Source organism: Schistocerca nitens, chromosome 3, assembly GCF_023898315.1.
Source record: "Schistocerca nitens isolate TAMUIC-IGC-003100 chromosome 3, iqSchNite1.1, whole genome shotgun sequence".
In the NCBI taxonomy this organism is placed as follows: domain Eukaryota; kingdom Metazoa; phylum Arthropoda; class Insecta; order Orthoptera; family Acrididae; genus Schistocerca; species Schistocerca nitens.
The window spans coordinates 676,768,588-676,788,592 of record NC_064616.1 but is presented as its reverse complement, the minus strand read 5'-3'; positions in this window follow the sequence as shown (position 1 = coordinate 676,788,592).

Below are 20,005 nucleotides of genomic sequence, written 5' to 3'. Positions count from 1 at the left end.
ACCACCACGGCCGGCTTTCAATAAATACAAGAAAGAGAAGGCAGGATCAATAAAGATCAACAGAGAAATACAACAAATGTGTTGCCTGTCACATACACTCCTGGAAATGGAAAAAAGAACACATTGACACCGGTGTGTCAGACGCACCATACTTGCTCCGGACACTGCGAGAGGGCTGTACAAGCAATGATCACACGCACGGCACAGCGGACACACCAGGAACCGCGGTGTTGGCCGTCGAATGGCGCTAGCTGCGCAGCATTTGTGCACCGCCGCCGTCAGTGTCAGCCAGTTTGCCGTGGCATACGGAGCTCCATCGCAGTCTTTAACACTGGTAGCATGCCGCGACAGCGTGGACGTGAACCGTATGTGCAGTTGACGGACTTTGAGCGAGGGCGTATAGTGGGCATGCGGGAGGCCGGGTAGACGTACCGCCGAATTTCTCAACACGTGGGGCGTGAGGTCTCCACAGTACATCGATGTTGTCGCCAGTAATCGGCGGAAGGTGCACGTGCCCGTCGACCTGGGACCGGAACGCAGCGAGGCACGGATGCACGCCAAGACCGTAGGATCCTACGCAGTGCCGTAGGGGACCGCACCGCCACTTCCCAGCAAATTAGGGACACTGTTGCTCCTGGGGTATCGGCGAGGACCATTCGCAACCGTCTCCATGAAGCTGGGCTACGGTCCCGCACACCGTTAGGCCGTCTTCCGCTCACGCCCCAACATTGTGCAGCCCGCCTCCAGTGGTGTCGCGACAGGCGTGAATGGAGGGACGAATGGAGACGTGTCGTCTTCAGCGATGAGAGTCGCTTCTGCCTTGGTGCCAATGATGGTCGTATGCGTGTTTGGCGCCGTGCAGGTGAGCGCCACAATCAGGACTGCATACGACCGAGGCACACAGGGCCAACACCCGGCATCATGGTGTGGGGAGCGATCTCCTACACTGGCTGTACACCACTGGTGATCGTCGAGGGGACACTGAATAGTGCACGGTACATCCAAACCGTCATCGAACCCATCGTTCTACCATTCCTAGACCGGCAAGGGAACTTGCTGTTCCAACAGGACAATGCACGTCCGCATGTATCCCGTGCCACCCAACGTGCTCTAGAAGGTGTAAGTCAACTACCCTGGCCAGCAAGATCTCCGGATCTGTCCCCCATTGAGCATGTTTGGGACTGGATGAAGCGTCGTCTCACGCGGTCTGCACGTCCAGCACGAACGCTGGTCCAACTGAGGCGCCAGGTGGAAATGGCATGGCAAGCCGTTCCACAGGACTACATCCAGCATCTCTACGATCGTCTCCATGGGAGAATAGCAGCCTGCATTGCTGCGAAAGGTGGATATACACTGTACTAGTGCCGACATTGTGCATGCTCTGTTGCCTGTGTCTATGTGCCTGTGGTTCTGTCAGTGTGATCATGTGATGTATCTGACCCGAGGAATGTGTCAATAAAGTTTCCCCTTCCTGGGACAATGAATTCACGGTGTTCTTATTTCAATTTCCAGGAGTGTATTATACTGTATTCAGTATATAATACAATTAGACGACATTGTTGGACATAGGAAACGGGAAAGTAATCAAGGTGTCAGATTAATATGAGGACAAACACACATAAACACTCTGTTTGTCTAATGACAAAAAAGGTATTCAGAAGACGGAAAATGGCCTCCAGTTTGCAATACATCACGTAAATCAAATATGTATGAGCTGTCTTCTAAAAATTTCAGGAAAAAAATTTACGTAATTGTCATCAAAGAAAAACTTCCGGTGCGCTCCAAACTAGTACAAACTGATCAGTCAATAGAACAGGTGTCACATTTACAATTTTTAGGACGCGATATTAGCTGTTATATGAAAGTGACGCGACTGATAAATGAAATAAGTGATATTTGGCACAATATACCCAACACAGGATAACAAGACAAGTAATATTACAAAGCTAAATTCGTACATAGTAATAATACATCTATGCTAACATACACAAACGAATCTTGGGCATTAACTATGAAAGACAAAAACAATAGGCTGAAATGATGTTCTAGAGGACTGCTAAGCAATGCACCCTCAGAGATAAAATACAAACCTTTATTACAATAGAAGAATTCAATATATACTGCATAAATTAAAACATAGAGCAAGGATACACAAAATGGAAATAACATATCAAATGTTTGGGATATGATGTCAAATGTTTGATAACATATCAAATGTTTGTTAAATCTCCTTAATGCCATCTCCAGTCCCTTATGCACTCCATGTTTAGTAAAACAGATACATCGATGCAAGCATAACCTCAGCCATCAATACCGTGAATTTTTGTGGAGTTTGTGTTTCCAAGACTTGACAGCAACTTAAGATTTCTTGTCAAGTCTTCGAAATAGACATTCCACAAAATTCACGGATTCCAGCTACTGATGGCTACGGTTATGCATCCATCAACGCCGGCCACTGTGGCCGAGCGGTTCTAGGCGCTTCAGTCGGGAACCGCACAGCTGCTACGATCGCAGGTTCGAATCCTGCCTAGGGCATGGATGTGTGTGATGTCCTTAGGTTAGTTAGGTTTAAGTAGTTCTAAGTTCTAGGGGACTGATGACATATGTTGAGTCTCATAGAACTTAGAGCCATTTAAACCACCCATAGACGTATTTGATTCTCTATACATGGAACGTATAAGGGACTGAAGATGACATTAATGAGATTTATTTATTTATTGCCAAATTATAGACCTGTTACCTGGCATTTAAAACAGATGTTGCATCTTACAATTTCGTTCATCTTTTTACAGTTTTCTTTTCTTTTGTTTTATCTACAACATTTACAAAGAATGATACTTTTCAAAATAACAATTTAAGGTTGAAATATAAATAAAATTTTGTCGTTTTTTAAGAAGAATATAAAAAGATGATAGGGTAGAGGAGAGATTTGTTAGTACCATCACCGAATGTGACTGACGGTGAATATCTCGGAATGGTTTCTTAGAGCAGTTGACCGCCAGTCGCGCGCGCGCACACACACACACACACACACACACACACACACACACACACATGGTCATTAGTAGAGAAATATTGCTTATCCTAGTTAGGACTAATCCTATGTATTAACTACTTTAGGTGCCCATCCATGTACAACATTTGGTGATTTCTTGGCCAGATCGCCAGCACCTTATGCTTATTTACTGTCACATCTCAGCTTCCTCCTCCCGTTCCTCCTCCTTGTCACTATTTTCGCTGTCACTGTGGGTATGCCGGCCGCGGTGGTCCCGCGGTTCTAGGCGCGCAGTCCGGAACCGTGCGACTGCTACGGTCGCAGGTTCGAATCCTGCCTCGGGCATGGATGTGTGTGATGTCCTTAGGTTAGTTAGGTTTAAGTAGTTCTAAGTTCTAGGGGACTTATGACCACAGCAGTTGAGTCCCATAGTGCTCAGAGCCATTTGAACCATTTGAACTGTGGGTATCGCTGTCCACTCTCTGGAGATTGTTGTTACGTTGCACATAGGCATGTCTGTTATGTCGTGTCCGCATTTACTCTTCATGTGTTGTTTTTGAAATACTGTTAGTCAGTGCGTTTAATTGTGACCATTGTTCTTCGTCTCTTATTGCTTTGTATATATATATGTCTGTATCTGTGTAGTCTAAGTGTAGCGTATGTCTATTGTTCGAAACTGGCTGGCGTAAATAAAATAGCAAATTCTGAAAACATATGACTGTTTGGTGATTTTTCTTTGGTAAAAGTGACAACAGTCGGTGCCAGCTTGCCTCAGAAGAGGATATAACGGCTTTATGACACCCTTTCCATCCGATTCAGTGTATATATCTAGACCAGAAGGGATGCATATTCGTGCTGTTAAGTGGACCCATATTGCCAAATGCTAAGTAAATTTGATCCTATTTTGTAAACAGTGAGACAACATTACATACCCTCTCAGTACGTAAAGTTTCATTTTGTTTGCTGCTCCCCTCCAGTGTCCTTCACTTTTCTTGTAAAGCTGTGTAAATAAAAATTAGTGTATAGGGGAAAGGTCTAAAGGAAAGGAAACTAATCTCAACGGTAATAGAAAATAATAATTGACGAATGTATCCTGAACATTTCCAATGGCGATATGCCACTGCCCTTGTTAAGGTATTACGTCTCGCATGTCTTGTAGTCAGAGATAATCTAATAGTTGGATTAGAATACTTCAACAATGGAGATGAGATTCAATAGCAAAAATTAACATTAAAAAAATATCGCTCGATGAAATAAGGAGGCCTGCGACTTAAAGATGAATGATGACAAATGACGATACCAAGCATCTTACTCTCCATACTAAATTGATATGCAAAATGCAGAAGATCCATTTATTAGTCAGTTACTGTAACAAATATTTTTATAATTATCTTATCCTTTTCGAGATAATTTTGTTAAAACGTTGTTCACGACAAAATATTTCTTCAATATGTTGCTATTTTTCGTTATTTTCTTCGATTTATTACTCGGTTTTCCGTAAGCGATGTAATATCTGACGCAAGAATTTATTAAAAAAATTGGCCTCAAAACAGGCACATTCTCTGTAGTAATCATAACTTACGATACCCTCAGCCACTAGCGCTAATTTTTCCTTTGTGTAAATATTTCTCCTTCAGTATGACCGGAGTCTAGCACATTGTTAGAAATACGAGTGGCCTTTATTCTACGCGCCGACCAAGAATTAGCGGGGATTGCAACTTGGATTCGAAAAATAAAGTTGAGCGAGTGCGAGTGGTGTTGTGGCAGCGGCGCTAATCCGCGCGTAATTGCCGGCCAAGGCGAGAGGCTGCAGCGCTCCCCGCGGCAACTTGTCGCACCACTCGAGGCGAGGGCCGGCGGCCGCCTCTTGCGCCAACTCTGCCAACAGCCGTCACCAGTCAATTCTGCTGCCGTACTTACGCCACTTTGAGGACCTTAGTTCGCTAGTCGGAATCACAGGTCGACTCCCTAGAAACAGACTGATGGACGTGATGGCATGATCGACACGAAAAAGATCCTTTCGTAATGTAACTACCTTTCTGCAGCTGAATCTCGAATTCGTGACAGGTTATTTTTATTTTGTACTGGAATGGGGCTGAAACAATTAGTAAATGAATAAAATAGGGAATTAAAGTGACATACATTACAAAGTAAAAAGGGGTGTGCCTGGCAATGAAAGACTTTACTCTTATTTTTCGATGTGAAACTATTTTCGGTACTGTGTTCTACGTTCTTACAGTGCGTATATTTTATTCTGGAAGTGCGATTCTGGAGGTTGAGTATATTATCCATGAAAGACTGTCATAACCCGTTCAATACACTCAAAACGGTTTCCAGCGTCATATTTCTCACATCGTGGGAACTGGAGAGGATCGTTGGTTCTAAATCGAATGGATGGAATGTATCCAGATTATTTTTCATTCACAATCCGGGATTCTTCCCACATATTGTTTCATATATCTCGTTCAAATCTTAAGTTTGAATCACAAGTTATTGGTTAAATATTTGCTTCTTAATTTAAAGAGAATTATATTTTTTGTGTTCCACACTACCTAATATTTACGAAACCTGAAATCAAAATTTTTCCCTTTTTGTGGAAAGTCATCGATTTCCACACACTGCTTTGATTACTGTTTCGTTTCTGAAGCGAAACGGTGGACCCACGTCTCGTCCACAACATCGAATCGGCCACAGATAAGTTGAATTAAAAAATAGGGGAAAGGGGGGATGGTTCAAATTTTACTGAGAAATTCGTTTCCGCATTTACATTTGTATGGCACTGAAGAAATGCGGCACTCATGTTGCACAGAGTTTTCTCACAGTTAATTTTAAAATACGTCTTTTCTGAATACCTGCGATAGTTCTTCATAACATCGTGCGCTCTCTCGAAGTTTCATTTGTTATTAAAGTTCTGGTACGCATTCTATTGGAAGCGTCGGAATTCGGCCGTCCACTTCTCAACTCTCGAAATCGAAGGAGCTGAGTCTTTATAAACATTCACGAACCTTGGTGAATTTACGTTGGCGATAAACCGTTCTTAATAAAGAATGTTACGATGCCTTGGTTTTTCAGTTTATCGATTTAAACGAAACACGACTAAACTATTTTAGAAGAAAATTATTGCTCAGGAAGGTTGATACTTAGTGGACAGCATATACCAACAAAGGAAAAACTAAATTTTATTGATATCACTGCCCTCTATCTGCTACACAGAGATCTTTCCATATTTCATTACTATGTATAAATTACAGATGTATACTTTATTTTGCTTTTATACTACAAACTTTTCGTCTAACGTTCTCAAATAATTACAACAACGTATCATTACGAAAAACATTTGTATGGTATGAAAGAGCTACGATAATATGATGTTGCCCGTTGTGATTTATCCCAGGTCTCTCTAAGTGATTTTTCATAGTCGTTGTGTAGGGAAGCAGCCTACTCACGCTGTAGTAAATTCATATCAGTCTTTCCATTGTGTGCCAGCCAGTCCTGTAACTAGCTCTGACGTCATAAATGTTGCGCAATACTTTAAAAATCAAATAAATAACCTGAAACTTTTCTAGCATGTCAGAAGTAATAGTAAATTTATGTGTGTTAAATATCAGTTCGATAACTTTAGCCATTTTCGAGATTTGGACGTTTTTCTGAAAAAATCGTTGGCGCAACAGAAAAGAGCTAGAGACTTCAAAATTTATATTTAGATTCATCTTTCATAATGATTTAATAAAAACAGTACTTTGGATTTCACAAATTAAGATTTTAGTGGAAATTCATGATTTTGTGGTTTTCGTCTCTAAACTGAAGGAAGCAAGATAGATTAAGTAGGCTAATAAATAAGGCTAGGATGTTTAGATTTAAATAGGTTGGAGATCCGCTATGACTATGAAGATGTGAAAAGTTTCTTTTGAATACCTATAAAATTATAGCGATAGCGGATCTGAAAAGGGTCAGTTCAGAGCTCATCTACTGCGTGCAGTGTAATTAAATTAATTCTCTCGCCCAAAATATTTAACTTAGCCACGTCTAAATTTTATTATCAATACTTAACTGTGTGCTGAATGCACATTTAAATTAAGAGCTTCATCGGCCATCAGCAAGAGAAGCTACGATTTATTAGTTAACTTAAAGTGGTGCATTACTAGCCCAGCGGCTAGTCGGGAGAGCCGATTTGATCAGGCGTTCCCCTAGCCGTCCGCACCGCGGCTTTATATATAAGAACGCTGCGCGAGGAAGCAAGGCCCCAGTTCTCTCCAGACGCTGAATAACACGCCATCTGTGTCGGGAGTCGCGTCGCGTCGGTATCACTGCTACAAACAGCCTCGGATGCCGTATTCAGTTACTCGAGATGCGCGTAACCAGGAAATCATTTGCGAGTGAAGTGTTAATTCTGGGATGATTTTCATTATCTAGCTTCAGTTTGCGTATTGTCGTATTTTCATGTGCCATCGCGGGACAGACATTCTACCAATTATTTAGCGTGGCGTTTGATGAAATATTCTCATCAAATTATGGCGAGCATTCTTTTTAACATTTAATTCGGACATTTATAGTTGCATCAGCGCATTAGACTCTGAACTGCTCTGTTAGTTAGGTTGTAGGGATACTTGTTTTTTTTTCTGTGACTTTGAGAATATACTCAACTATTTTGGAAAATCGTTTTTGATTAGAAATCCCGGACAATCTCCTAATTCCTCAGAGCTATAAGCTGCAGCTATAATTGTATTCTCAGATGAAGTGGGCACTAGGAACTCTAATTACAGGCTTCACGTTTTGTTAAATCACTTTCTGGGTGCTAAAAAGTAAATAGAGAGCCAGTGTTGAGAACGGCGAAAGACAGCATTAACAACATTCTAAAAGCCTGAAACTGATTCAACATTCAAACATTTATACAGCAACAACAATATTTTCAATCAATCGCCGCCCCACAGTTGGTGTATTTGCTGAAGTTGTCAGCGTTTAGTGTGGTGTCACAGCCAGACACCACACCTGCTAGGTGGTAGCCTTTAAATCGGCGGCGGTCCGTTAGTATACGTCGGACCCGAGTGTCGCCACTATCAGTGATTGCAGACCGAGCGCCGCCACACGGCAGGTCTAGTCTAGACTCCCTAGCACTCGCCCCAGTTGTACAGCCGACTTTGCTAGCGATGGTTCACTGTCTGCATAGTCTCTCATTTGCAGAGACGACAGTTTAGCATAGCCTTCAGCTACGTCATTTGCTACGACCTAGCAAGGCGCCATATTCAGTTACTATAATTAATTCAAGAATGTATTCTGAACAGATAATATTGTGAATCATGTACCGTCAAGAGCAACGTTCGTTAATCATGGATTAAAGTTAAGTATCAAACTAATTACGTCCGCTTTCTGAATTCTAATTCCTTGTCATGTTCCAGACCTCACGTCGGTATAGTCCTTCCCTCCTCACTCCAGCCTGCGTGAGCTAAAACGCGTGCATTTCAGCCTCTACTCGTAACACGGTGTTGGCTCTTCTGCCAACACAACATTTAGTGACTTTTTGTGTTGGCTTTCGTACTCAAATGGTTCAAATGGTTCTGAGCACTACGGGGCTTAACTTCTGGGGTCATCAGTCCCCTAGAACTTACAACTACTTACACCTAACTAACCTAAGGACATCACACACATCCATGCCCGAGGCAGGATTCGAACCTGCGACCGTAGCGGTCGCGCTGTTCCAGACTGTAGCGTCTAGAACCGCTCGGCCACTCCGGCCGGCGGCTTTGGTACTATTAGGAAAGAGTGCTTTTGCACTACATTACATGAATTACTTACATGGAGCCCGCAGAAACGATTCTCTAGGATTTCGAAAAGAGTCCAGAATGTGCAAATCATTCAAGTACAATAATAAAATTTAGAACTTTATGAAATACAATAATAGTAATGTATTAAAATTAACTGAATCATACCTTAATATATTAATCTAAAGGGTAACTGTGAAGATACTCTTTATAGATTAAAAGGTGCCGCCTTACAAAAAGTTTTTAACTTCACTAAATTACTCCTGAGGCACTTAACATATTCTGACGGATTTCTGATTATGTGTGTCCTCATCCACCTGAAAACTTTCTTTACTAATGCTAGACCCATGTGGCCTTAGCAGGGGATGCTTTAGGCGTAGTGTTATAATTACGTATTGCACGACTATGGGAGACATGTGATATACTAGAAGCAACAGATGACATCAGTCAACAAAACACCAATGTTTTAGAAGAGGCCTCTTCACTAAGTTGTTGTACTGTCAACACTTGTGTCATAAAACAATTCTGAACATTGAAAATGTTACCATTGTAAGTAAAGTTTCCGAAAGAATAATTCCGTAACTCATTATCGAATGGAAATATTGAAAAACAGAAGAAATAATTCATTTATTTTTTAATCACTTACAGCTGTAAAAGGAGTACGGCAATTTTAGCTGAATTAGGACGCTTCGTTAACTCTAACACCCATTACACGGTGTTATTTATCTCGAGGCTAATTAAAACCATCTCCTTGTACACACTGGTTCCACGGTCCAGATAAGATAAAAATGATGTAGCTGCTATGGGTACTGTTTCACAGCTTTTAACTTTAGCATGACTATTTTCGCATGGGTAACACATTATGATTAAGAAGAATTCACCATATTTCACAGGAAATATTTTCTCTTCACTCGTATAGACGGTTGACAACTAAGGATGCTTTCCTTCATGAAACTGTATTCTTCATGATCTCCTCAGCAACGTCTGAAAATGTTGATAACAATGAGATGAGTCAGCCATTCTTTATTACTCTCTTATCTCTTTCTTATGTAGTTTCCTAACAACAGCAGACTTAAATCTGTCTGCGAAAATACCAACATGGAGTGATTCATGATACAAGGAATATACTTCACAGCTATGGTTAAGCCCAAGAGCATTATATAACTTTACTACTGATTTCATCATAATCGATGGAGCATTTTTAGACAATTGATAGCTCTGAAAATTCGTTATTTTAGGTGTAAGTTGTGGCTGAATAGTATCAAACGCTGTCTACTAAGGAACTAGTCGAATCAAAATTATCTGCTACTGACAGAAAAAGACTGTTGGAAGTGTCTATAATTTTTCTGTCTCTCATAGTTTTAAACGTAATTTATAATGCCATTTAAACTTAACATCATCTGTGTCCCTTGATGTCAAGAGAAGATTTCTCCTGATTTTGTACTTTTTCATGCCATTTGTATGCTAGGGTTTAGGAGAATTTAATTGATTGCTAGGGGTAAATTTTTGGAAGAACTGTTTTCAGAGATACATAATATCGTATTGCAGATCACATACTCTTCTTTTACGCATATCTTTCCAGTCTGTGTTTGCAAATGCTCACTGAATTGATTAATTCTTTTTTCTTCGCCGGCCGGGGTGGCCGAGCGGTTCTAGGCGCTACAGCCTGGAACCGCGCGACCGCTACGGTCGTAGGTTCGAATCCTGCCTCGGGCATGGATGTGTGTGATGTCGATAGGTTAGTTAGGTTTAAGTAGTTCTACGTTCTAGAGGACTGATGTCCTCAGAAGTTAAGTCCCACAGTGCTCAGAGCCATTTGAACCATTTTTCTTCATTTTTATCCTTGTGGTTTCCCACTGAATATTTTTTATGTCATGTGTTACAATATTAAGGGTCAGAAGTTGAGCTTCATGATGTGAGACATCATCTCGGCAACAGATAGTGGCCAGAGTGCAGTTTGCAATCGCTGTGTCCTCGCTAATATTCACAACTATTCACTCCGACATCTGAGACCAGAAAGTTGTATTTCTTACCTGCCAATTTTCGGTACTACTTTCGCTGTCAACAGAGCTGCAAGAAACGTTTCATTGCATCCTAAAAGCAGCACCAATGGGGACTTTATTTATCATACGCCTTTCATCATTGTATCCTTCCGAAACATTTATTCCAGTCATATTATAGACTTGATTGACTTGCTCTGCACGAAGTATCACAGTAAGTAGTTTATCTAATTTACAAGTAAGTGTGGAGATACTTCTGCTTGACGTACTGTACACTGAAATCTCACAAAAATGTTAACAATAAGCGAATGATTTTTTATTGACGTGCAGATTGGCGAACCGTATCTAAAAATATACATATGTTTTCACTGCTTTCGTCATTGACTTAAGCAGACTTCTGAGGTTTTTCACACTTATGATGCCTCTTCCCTTTCTACTACAACATTATACTGTGAAAGAAAATTTATATCTTTGTATTTACTCCAATAGTTCCATCCATACCCAAACACACCTATCCACCGTCATGAAAATGTAATGAAAACTTTTCGTATGTATATCAAGCTCGTTGTGGTCTAATCGATGTTTAATTAGACATTTCTGCACGATGCACTGGATGTCAGCTCTCATGAAACTTGAACAAACGCAAGGTAAGGCCAGTACAAACTTCAAATATTCTATGGTACCCGACTGTAAGATTAGTGTTAGCTTTTTTAAAGTACCAATTATTTAATCTTCATATCTTATCGTCTCTCACTGACGAAAGCAACCAGCAGTCTATTAAGGCATTTTGGGCTAATTAAGCGACCCTGAATACAGTGTCTCTTATACCTCTTTCAGGAGCATGTCGCGAACTCCTACATTATTTCCCTGGAGCTGTACTAATTAGGCAACGGCCTTGCCGCAGTGGATACACCAGTTCCCGTCAGATCACCGAAGTTAAGCTCTGTCGGGCGTGGCCGGCATTTGGATGGGTGACTAACAGGGCCGCCATGCGCTGTTGCTATTTTTCGGGGTGCACTCAACTTCGTGATGCCAATTGAAGAGCGGCTCCTGTCAACGAAAACCATGATAACGACCGGGAGAGTCCTGTGCTGACAACACGCCCCTCCTATCCGCATCCTCAGCTGAGGATGATACGGCGGTCGGATGGTCCCGATGGGCCACTTGTGACCTGAAGACAGGGTGCTGCTGCTGCTGCTGCTGTACTAATTAACAGTACATCGAGTTTTACAAGTGAAGAGAGATTTATCTTCCGTTCACAGTGTTCAAATTTGAAAGGTAATCTCTTAATGAAACAAGCGGCAGATACATAACTGGAGTGCTAATCAAACACATGAAGTATAATTATTGCAGTTCCGTGCTATCAGATTTCCTTAAGCATCCATTTATTTAACTTGTGCTTAATTACAAAGTACCAAGCCGGCCGCGGTGGTCTAGCGGTTCTAGGCATTCAGTCCGGAACCGCGCGACTGCTACGGTCGCAGGTTCGAATCCTGCCTCGGGCATGGATGTGTGTGATGTCCTTAGGTTAGTTAGGTTTAAGTAGTTCTAAGTTCTAGGGGACTGATGACCACAGCTGTTAAGTCCTATAGTGCTCAGAGCCATTTGAACCATTTTGAACAAAGTACCAAAGGTCTTTGTTTTCACTAAGGTTCACAGTCAGTCTACAAAAAATGCAGTTTAATGACCCAGTACACTATTCCACAATCCAAACAAAAAATTTAATCTCTCCATACAGTTCTAAGTCCCGACTGCTGTTCAGATACGAAAGTCAATAAGAACACCAACAAAAATGCAGAAAAGAAATTTGCGTTTCTGCCGTTCTGCTGTTCGGTGTCAGGTAGAATAATCCATTTTCTTAAGGGACACAAAATTATTACGAAATGCAGACCTCCGTCGAAGATCCACCAACCATTGAGGGCGAAAACAAAATGCGGTAGGCTTCAGAACGGTCGAAATTAACGAAATACGCCGTCAGACAATGCAGACTTTGGAAAAACGCAGGAAGGAATATAAAAGGTGCTATCTTCTATACAACCGCGAACACTCCGATATAGCTAACTATACGCTCGAAAACGATCACCGTATCACATTTGATGACGGGTCTGTCATGGTTCACTTGAAGAGCGTTTGGAAGATTGTGATTAAAGAAGTCAAAGAAATAAAAAGCACGGACAACACTCTAAATAGAGTCGTGGCCTTCAATTAGGCATAGCGTGTGATCAAGCGTTTGCGAGGTTGAAGCGGGCGCATAGAAAGTCAGGTGTCTGGGTAGGCACTGGTGACGTCACAGCCGGTATCTACAGTATATAAGAACGTACCACCAGCCAATTAGCTGTTATTTCACTTGAAAATGAGCGAGGAGAACTTTGTCGAAAGCCACACTGTAGGTATCTGAATTAGTTGACACTGCTGGAAGCCTAAGATCATTAATACATATTACATTTACACATGTATTCATTTCGTATTGTGAAATCCATATGGTTAAATTTGAAGATACGATGTTTCAAGAACACTGAAACAATTCTTCTGCGTCAGTCATAATAATAAGACAAGTAAGATGTGGCTGCGTACCGAGACCTATATACAGCCGTCTTTTTCTCGCTGCATGCGCGTATGGAATAAGAAAGAAAGTCACCACTGTTGTTATATAGTACTTACCAACATGTACTGCACACTGGCTTGCGGAAAATACGTGAACATGTAGATACAGGGTGCAGCGTCGTAGGTTGTACGCACTGGTAGTTTTGGTGCACTGTTGTGACGCTACGTTTGCGTTTACTCACAGCACCGACGTAGAAAGACCACAGGTTTTGGAATGACTGGAGGAGATGAACTTGCGACAACGCGCTTACTAGTGCTAGAAGTTTGTTCAGAAGGCCATCGGGGGAGACGATCTGGTGACATTAACGGATACAGCCTTGAGTTACTCGTGGTGCTGTATGAATAACTATTCCAGTAACTTGTCAAAGGGGACTCTAGCTGCAGTAACTACTTATGAAGTCTCCGATATGGACAGCAGCAGTCGAGAGTCTTTCTCAGACTTCGCCAAGGCATCTTCTCTGCAGTTTGGTAACTACTAATCGTCAGCTCCCGGCGGAGGTTCGAGTCCTCCCTCGGGCATGGGTGTGTGTGTTTGTCCTTAGGATAATTTAGGTTAAGTAGTGTGTAAGCTTAGGGACTGATGGCCTTAGCAGTTAAGTCCCATAAGATTTCACACACATTTGAACATTTGAACATTTTTAATCGTCAGCACGCGGGTAACGACCACCATCGTCAGTCCCAAATCTGCAGGCAACAGCTGAGCCAGTAGGTTGTTGTTAAAGATGCCAACTACACCGTCTTTGCGACACTTCAGTCACCACTGTTGGTAATCGACTCCCTGCACTGTAACTTGAACTATCACATTTTTATCTGCTCGTGCACCCAGGAAGAGTGACATCTGTTCGTGGACCACCTCGATGTTGGAAAGATACAGTGTTGAACTGGTCGCAAAGTTGACCACGGTCGCGTGTAGCAGGCCGTTGGCTTTGGAAAAGTGTTCTCTGTTTACGTCTTGATGCACAAGCAGTGGGAAGGATTCTGACGAGGTAATGCAAAGAGATTTTTGCGGGCGTATAAGTTGAGCCATCGCATAGCTTCAACGTGGAGGTACTTGTCGTATATATCTTGTTATGGTTCACGCCGAATCCGCCTGTATCTCCCTCCTGAGTCTACCCAGAAAATGCCTCCTCGCTACTTTGGGGGTCAGTTTGAATTTCTGGTAAACCTCGTGCGATGACGTCGATGGCACGGGATGATAGATTGCACTAATTCTCGGAGCCGGTCTATTCTGTTCATGGTACGACTGAATCATCGACCTGCATTGTGCCTGCTGTAAGATGGGATACAACCGACGTTATCTGGCGCTATTTCCATAGCTTACGAAACTGTCACCCAATAAAACTCTGTTTCTTCCTCATAAGGTGAGATAACTATTGTGTGATGGTGTAGCTTTGACATAGAGATAATAGCCACGAATACACGTTGCATAGCCCCTTAATTATGATGACATGTAGCCTTTAGCACGGTTGACTGGTCGTTCGAATGGAATCTTAGAACGACTTGCTGTAGACGGCAAATTCCAGCATCGGTTAGGCTTGAGTTCCGAGTGTCTCCCACTATAAATACACTCCTGGAAATTGAAATAAGAACACCGTGAATTCATTGTCCCAGGAAGGGGAAACTTTATTGACACATTCCTGGGGTCAGATACATCACATGATCACACTGACAGAACCACAGGCACATAGACACAGGCAACAGAGCATGCACAATGTCGGCACTAGTACAGTGTATATCCACCTTTCGCAGCAATGCAGGCTGCTATTCTCCCATGGAGACGATCGTAGAGATGCTGGATGTAGTCCTGTGGAACGGCTTGCCATGCCATTTCCACCTGGCGCCTCAGTTGGACCAGCGTTCGTGCTGGACGTGCAGACCGCGTGCGGGACCGTAGCCCAGCTTCATGGAGACGGTTGCGAATGGTCCTCGCCGATACCCCAGGAGCAACAGTGTCACTAATTTGCTGGGAAGTGGCGGTGCGGTGCCCTACGGCACTGCGTAGGATCCTACGGTCTTGGCGTGCATCCGTGCGTCGCTGCGGTCCGGTCCCAGGTCGACGGGCACGTGCACCTTCCGCCGACCACTGGCGACAACATCGATGTACTGTGGAGACCTCACGCCCCACGTGTTGAGCAATTCGGCGGTACGTCCACCCGGCCTCCCGCATGCCCACTATACGCCCTCGCTCAAAGTCCGTCAACTGCACATACGGTTCACGTCCACGCTGTCGCGGCATGCTACCAGTGTTAAAGACTGCGATGGAGCTCAGTATGCCACGGCAAACTGGCTGACACTGACGGCGGCGGTGCACAAATGCTGCGCAGCTAGCGCCATTCGACGGCCAACACCGCGGTTCCTGGTGTGCCCGCTGTGCCGTGCGTGTGATCAGTGCTTGTACAGCCTTCTCGCAGTGTCCGGAGTAAGTATGGTGGGTCTGACACACCGGTGTCAATGTGTGCTTTTTTCCATTTCCAGGAGTGTAGTTCACCACAGAAAGAAAATAATTCGGCTGAGTCCGTGGCCTGTAATACTCCCATCAGTGAAGATGAGCTACACTGTATGTAACAATGTCACAGTTAGTTATATAGTCACGTCAAAAGGAAAGAGATATAGTGGGTGCAGACGTTCAGAGCTGTGGCGTTCTGTATGCTGGTCGCTATACTGCGTGGCGTCTATTGTGGTCACATGGTTGGGACATTTATCCCGAGACGCCATAAAAAAAGGAAAAACCCCTCATCTTTTGTATGTGTGCCTTTGGCTCCACCACTTGGCGCACCATCTGTCAGGCTATAAACAATACTCGCAGCAGTTTTTTCAGGTGGTGTATAGTTGGTTAAAACTACGGAGACTGAGTCAGCAAGAGACAACTTTGGGGCATTCTCCATGTAGGGGACATCCTAAATCAGGCCACATATATTCGCTGTGGATGTAGCTCTTCAAGGAATGCTAATGTTCCCAAGAAATGTATAAACAGTGTCCCTTGATAGTGTGTCTTCGACTTTAGTCACCGCTACCATAACCTTAACTGCGAAGCTTATCGCTGTAGTCTACTTCATTGTTCTGTTCGTTGTCCTCTATGGCCAAAACAACATATTCTGTTTACGAAAGAGGAAAACTCAGCAACAGAAAGACAGCAGGAGACAAAAGTGCAGGAGAATTCCAAATAATCATCACAATTTTACCGGTCTGTTAGAAATCTTTAAAGACCGTAATATTAATTTCAAACAGCGGCTAAAAACTTCAAGCAAAATGTCATCATGAAAAATTCAGGCCCTATATCTTCGAAGGAAGGAAGATTAGATTTCAACGTCCCTGTCGACAGCGAGGTCATTACAGACGGAGCACTAGCACGGATTACGAATTGGTGAGGAAGGAAATCATCCGTGCTCTTTTCAAGGAAACTATCTGCAGCGATTTAGGTAAATCATGAAGAACTTAAATTTTTATGGCCGATCGGGGATTTGAACCGTCGCCCTCCCTAATGTGGTTCCAGTGTGCTAACAACTGCACCACCTCGCTCGGTTCTCAGACGTGAGCAGTCCTAGTCGTACTACTGGACAAAAACTTAAGCATGCTCGATTCTATCGTGGAAGGATCGTAGACACAGGTCCAGAGAAACACACAAAAATTATGTATATTTATTCATCAATACATTAGCAACAAACAACACTGATAGTCTACAAAATTTTCAAATGACAGTGACGTTGGGACCCAACGAACGACATAGCCTCCAAACTAACAGCCCCCTACACCCTTGCTGACCGCTGCCTTAAAAACAATACATTTACACATGCCGGGTAAAGGGAAAAATCTAAAACACACATTTATTAAAAAATTACAAAACGTAAACTGGCAAATAATGATTCGACATAACATCCGAATCTTGGTTCAAAATGGCTCTGAGCACTATGCGACTTAACTTCTGAGGTCATCAGTCGCCTAGAACTTAGAACTAATTAAACCTAACTAACCTAAGGACGTCACACACATCCATGCCCGAGGCAGGATTCGAACCTGCGACCGTAGCGGTCACGCGGTTCCAGACTGAAGCGCCTTTAACCGCACGGCCACACCGGCCGGCTCCGAATCTTGGGATTAAAGTCAAATTAACTTTAAAAAGCTTAAGAATCAGTAACAACACTCAAAATTCTCTGAAACGTTTATGCCCATGAGAGTGAAACCAAATTTTTTATCAGAAAATACACTATACCTTAAGGTAGAAAAAAAAATGGTTCAAATGGCTCTGAGCACTATGGGACGTAACTTCTGAGGTCATCAGTCCCCTAGAACTTAGAACTACTTAAACCTAACTAACCTAAAGACATCACACACATCCATGCGCGAGGAAGGATTGGAACCTGCGACCGTAGCGGTCGCGCGGTTCCAGACTGTAGCGCTTAGAACCGCTCGGCCATCCCGGCCGGCCATAAGGTAGAATTTTAACGCTTGCAGCCTATGTAAACTCAATTCCGGCCCAGTATAATCAACTGACAGAGAGCCACAACGTATTACAAACTAGCAGTAATTTTTCGTATCTTGCTCCAGACAACATAACCATTTAAATTCAAAATGAGCTACAGAAAGTTTAAGGAATAAGTAGGCCAATACCATAAGAACGTTTAAAAGGCATTGTTTCATCAAACACATAATGAATTTTACAATTTAACTTCTATTCTTAAGACAGCAAATTCTTGAACCAAGAAAGGCCTATGGGCCAGTCAATTTCAGGAACTTCAAAGTCCAGACATGCACCCGAAAATTCAGATGACAAATGAGTCAGTTGTTCTAATGCCAGTGAAAAATTATTTGCATTCCATCATGACGTTCAACATGCACTGAAGTGTCGCTTTCTCCTTCATCACCAAAGATATCTCGGGAAGCATATACAGCAGGCGACTGATATGGGGAGGGACTGACACTCCGTCTCATGTTTCTGATCGTCGATGTGCATCAGCTCTATTAATAGGCCGTATCTGGCACCCACACACTATGAATACCACGGTTAGTCCACTTCAAGATCCACTACGTTGGCCAAGGATAGACATTATGCATCCAACTGTCAGAGCGCAACCGCACAACTCTCGCAGAATCTTTCCTCGACTGACAACAACAGACTCGGCTGTGCAGACGCTACTCGTCCGGCATCACACAGACTACTGCTGGCGGAAGGTACCCGGAGACCCCTTATTAGGGCCGTGGGTACTCCTTTGTATCCGCAGAGTCGGTGCTCTATCGCCTCTTAACGAAGTGGCAGGGTAACATAACCTCGAGCGTGGTCCGAGATCCTGGACAGCGGAACGGCTCAAGACAGTTATTACCGACGTAAGGAGCAGTCGATATTTAAAAAAAAATTAATGTGCGTAATAGAGCTTAAAAAATGATCGCCCCCTTTCTATTTCCCTGCAAGCCTGTCGACGGACTAAAATAATAGCAGTTTCTCCATGTTACCATGTCCGACAATGACAAAGGGGGCGATATCATATAGCTTGCGAACTCAGAGAACACCATTTTCCATTTAAAATCTTAGATGACAACTCCCACACTAATTGGGACGTCCCTCGGAACTTTGTCAGCATCCATATCGATAGCAAACAAATTATTCGACGCAAAACCAATCACTAAAACGATCCTTCTTGCAGTCGCATCCATTCTGATTTCTAGCCGCGCACGGTATACCTACCTGTCCGTAATAGGAGTTGGGTTATTCGAGATCAGAGAATTGATAGATTTCGATATGTTCCTTGTGGTGTTCTCAACAACCAATCTCGAGTGTTCGAGAACAATCCAGTCTCGGCAGTACTTGAGACTAGAGCGAGAACTGTAAGTGACGAACTCATACAAGTTCTCGGATGTTTAGTCAGTTCAGTTCGGTTAAAAAATTAATAATGAACCATATTTTTGCATAAAGTAGTTATGCTACTAAGTTCAAATGATTTTTGAAACATTCGCCAAAGCACCAAAACAGTTCTCCTTCCTCTTCCAGTAGCAAAGCCAACCCACAATACAGCTGACGACATTTAAAGTGTGGTGTCACCGCTAGACACCACACTTGCTAGGTGGTAACTTAAATCGGCCGCGGTCCTGTAGTACATGTCGGACCCGCGTGTCGCCACTGTGTAATCGCAATCCTAGCGCCACCACATGGCAGGTCACAAGACACGGACTTGACCTCGCCCCAGTTGTACGGACGACATAGCTTGCGACAAGACGTATCACGTCTTCCTCTCATTTGCCGAGAGACAGATTAAATAGCCTTCAGCTAGTTCATCGCTACTACCTAGCAAGGCGCCAATGGTATCACTGCTAATTGCTTACTACTATGCAAGAGATGTATTTCAACAAGAAGAACATCATTAAAAGTTAAGTATATTAAAATCTCTCTTCTTTTCTTTATAGTTTTCATCCAGTCTCCTGTTTCAGAATTTACGCCCGTCTGCGTTAGTTTCGCGTGCACCTAGCCACTCATTGTGTCGAGACCTTAGGGAATCGACACAACATAAAGCTCTGATCACAGCAGTGACATCTCCAGCCACGAAAAGGGATACTGATCGTGAAGTGACCTGTACTGGTCAGGACAGCTGCAGGCCGTCAGAAAGGGGCACGCATTTTCCTAAAAGGCAGCGCATACGCAAAGGTGTTTCTGCATC